Genomic DNA, 3,765 nt, shown 5'->3' on the forward strand with positions numbered 1-3,765 from the left:
ATGACTACAAGATTATACATAAGGCTGGTAAGGATAATACTAACACAGATGCTCTGAGTCAAAATCCGATCCGGAACGACGAATGCGTGTTCAGTCAAAAGAAAGGAAGAACGATAACAAAGACAAGGAGACCACAAAAGAATACGGAGGAGAAGAAACAGCAAATACTATATGAATATCATGATGCACCCTCAGAGGGCATCAAAGAATATCACGAATGATAAAAAGAATAAGACTGCTGCATGATTGGCGTGGCATCACAAAGGATGTTGAAAACTATATTGGTAAATGCGAATTTTGTTAGAAAAATAAATTAAGTCAGAAGACGAAAATGCCTCTCGTATTAACGGATACATCCGAAAAATCCTTCGAAAAGTGCGCCTTTTGATATAGTAGGATTATGTATCACTACCGATTATGAAAGAAATAAATATATCTTGACTTTTCAAAATAGCCTGACGAAATTCAGTAAAGCGATATCGATTGAAAATCAAGAGGCATCAACGATTGCCATTTATTACAAAAATAATAATGGAGCAGCGGAATACCCGAAAAGATCCTTACAGAGTAAAGCACTAATTTCAGTTCAGAGTGCATTATTTAAGAATCTGTATAAACTTTTGAAGATCGAGAAGATACAGACAACGGCGGATCATCCCGAGAGTAACGGGACGTTAGAGCGTTCACACCGAATTCTCGCGGAATATTTACATTATATAAACAACGAACAGGCGAATTGGGACGAATAGCTACCTTACGCTATGTTAACCTATAATATTGGGTTGTTCAAAAAATCATTGCGTTTTTTCTAATAAATGGCGTTGTCCACGTTTATTTGTATACGAGCGTGACATGAATGTCAAATGTTTACGCGTGTTTTGTTGTTGACACTCAATCTAAAAACCAAAAAAAGAGTTGATGCGATTCGGTCAAGTTTTGTGCTTGCAATTGTGGTTCGAACATGAAAAATTTTGAAGAGCCATATTCGCCATATTCTGTTTTATTATTTCAAAAAAGAGAAGAAAGCAACTGAAGCAAGGAAAAAGTTGCGTCGAGTTTACGGCAGAAATGTCGTCAAAAAACGCCAGTGCCAGAAATTCCGTGATGGTGATTTTTCAGTCAAAGACTCATCGCTCCGGTAGGCCTTTCAAGATTGACGACGATGAAATGAAAGCATTAGTGCAAGTAAATTCAACGGTTCGGGAGCTTGCTATCGCTCTAAAAGTGTCCGTTGGAAGTGCTCATAGCCATTTGAAATCGCTAGGCTTCGTAAAGAAGCTCGATGTTTGGGTACCGCATGAGTTGAAAGAAATTCATCTGATGAATCGCATTTGCGATCAATTCATCAAACGCGAAGAAAATCCGTTCTTAAAGCATATGATCACGGCGACGAAAAATGGATTGTTTACAACAATATCAGCCGAAAAAAAAGTTGGAGTAAGCGAGGTGAAGCACCGGAAAGGCAAGCAAAGGCAGAGATCCACCAAAAGAGGGTAATGCTGTGATGGGATTGGAAGGGACCAGTCTTCTATGAGCTACTTCCAAAGAACAAAACGATTAATTCCGATGTCTACTATGAGCAGCTGCAGAAATTAAGTGATGCCATCGCACAAAAACGTCCCGAGCTAATCAATCGTAAGAGTATGGTGTTTCACCACGACAATGCGAGACCACACACAAATTTTGTCATTCGGCAAAAATTGTTGCAACATGGGATGTGTTACCACATCCATCGTATAGTCCAGACCTTGCACCACTAGACTTCCATCTTTTTCATTCCTTGCAAAACTCCTTGAATGATAAAATGTTTGCTTCTGAAGACCTCATCAAACAGCACCTAGACAAGTTTCTCGCAGAGAAGGATGAGAAGTTTTATGAACATGGTATTATGAAGTTGTCCGGGAGATGGCAGAATGTCATCGAATAAAACGGTCAATATATCATTGATTGTTCATTACGTATATTAAATAAACACACTTGAAAATCAAATGAAAAAAACGTAATGACTTTTTGACCCAATACTATCCCGCACACCGCCACAAGACATATTCCGTTCGAACTTATATACGGTCATCAATCAACAATATCAATTACTCTATTATAACCTCCGAAATCGACTTACGTGCTAAGAATTGAGAGAAAGACTTCGCGCAACAAATCAGGTGGCGAAAGAGAATGTAAAACAAAATTCAGGCCAAGAAACAATATGACAAAACAAGTTGTGGAAAAATCTTTCAAGTGGGCGATACGATTCTATTCTATGACGAAACAATAAGAAGAGAAAGATCTAAGAAGCTAGAATTGAAATGGATAGGCCCCTATACAATAATAGAAAAACATAACAATGTGAACTACACAATAAAAATGGGACGAAGATTATTACGCGTACCGAATAAAACTATTTATTGAGCATTAAGCGGATAGTTAAAGCAGAAAACCGACAAGTAGTAAGTATAATAATATAAGTTGATCCAGAAACAATGAGGCTGCTACTAATTGTAATTAATATCGTATGTATCATGCTATATATAATCAATAAATGGAGACTAAAACGGGAAGACGCAGAAATATAAAGATGTAGCGACAACACTATGTTATATTAATAATTAAGAAATGATTGTAAGAAAAATTGTATATCGGGAAAAATTCTGTAAGATAATAGAACGAGTTAAGGAAACTCATCTTCATTCCTTTTTTTAAGGAGGGAGGGATGTCACCAGTGCTAATTGCACAAGTAACAATTGCGCCACGAACGTGCGATAAATATAAACGATTAAATAATGATTACCGAAATCGATTTATTAAATATATTCAAAGTTACTTTTAAATAATTAATATAAAAGGAGATCTTGAGCGAATATAAATTGCAAACTTAAAGCGCGGAAGCTGTCCCTCGCCCGATACGCGGAACGCTGACGGCTCAACATGGAATCTCACACTCAAGGATGATTCGAAAAATCCTCGAAAAATATAAGCGCGACCGCGGACATGGTCGTCGATCAGAAGTTTAAAGAAACTTATGTTATTCTGCCCGTCGCTTAAACGAATTTGTAACAGTACCGCGACGTGGAAAGTGCTAAGTGGAAGTGTAACGAAATAACCACTGTTATTAGGTATAAAGTTAAATATATTATATTTTAAAACTACAAGTCTACTAATCGATCACTCTCCTCCCCTCCCCTCCCCTCGAAATCCTCTGTGAATTCCAAGTCGTGCCATGAAACTGACTGGCACAACAAGGTAAATCATTTCTTTTTTTCTCGAAACCCCTCTAACGATGCACTTTAGATTAACAACGATAAGGCGCTATAAAAATCGTAAATCTCGCGTGATTGCAATTAACTATATTCCTAGCAAAGAACACCCTTTTTTTGGGGTATAAATAGAGCGAAAACGCTTCAATACGGAAATCAACCTATTTCACGGTTCACGTTAGTACAGTGAAAACTCGCATTAGTAAACACATTCATGCCAGTTCACGTATCTTTACGCAAAAAGTTTTGGACAAAATTATTATTGGGATCACTCAGTGGGCCACTGCGACTATCTTCCTGGCGTTCTTGTAGACAGTGGGCCTCCTCGTTCACATAGATTGATATCTATTCGAGATCTCGTGGACTAAGCAGCTAAACAGTAAGTCGGCCTGCCATTCTATCCGATCATTCACACATCTCCTCCGTAAAACACACATAACACACACACACACACACACACACACACACACACACACACACACACACACACACACACACACACACACACACA

The 3,765-nt window shown here is 38.0% G+C and overlaps 1 pseudogene; it reads left to right on the forward strand.

The window, feature by feature from the left end:
- The first annotated feature begins 961 nt into the window (after nucleotides 1–961).
- On the forward strand, nucleotides 962–1,497 carry LOC108693786 (annotated as a pseudogene).
- Nucleotides 1,498–3,765: the final 2,268 nt, after the last annotated feature.

The sequence above is a fragment of the Atta colombica genome, unplaced genomic scaffold (genome assembly GCF_001594045.1).
Source record: "Atta colombica isolate Treedump-2 unplaced genomic scaffold, Acol1.0 scaffold99, whole genome shotgun sequence".
Taxonomy (NCBI): Eukaryota; Metazoa; Arthropoda; class Insecta; order Hymenoptera; family Formicidae; genus Atta; species Atta colombica.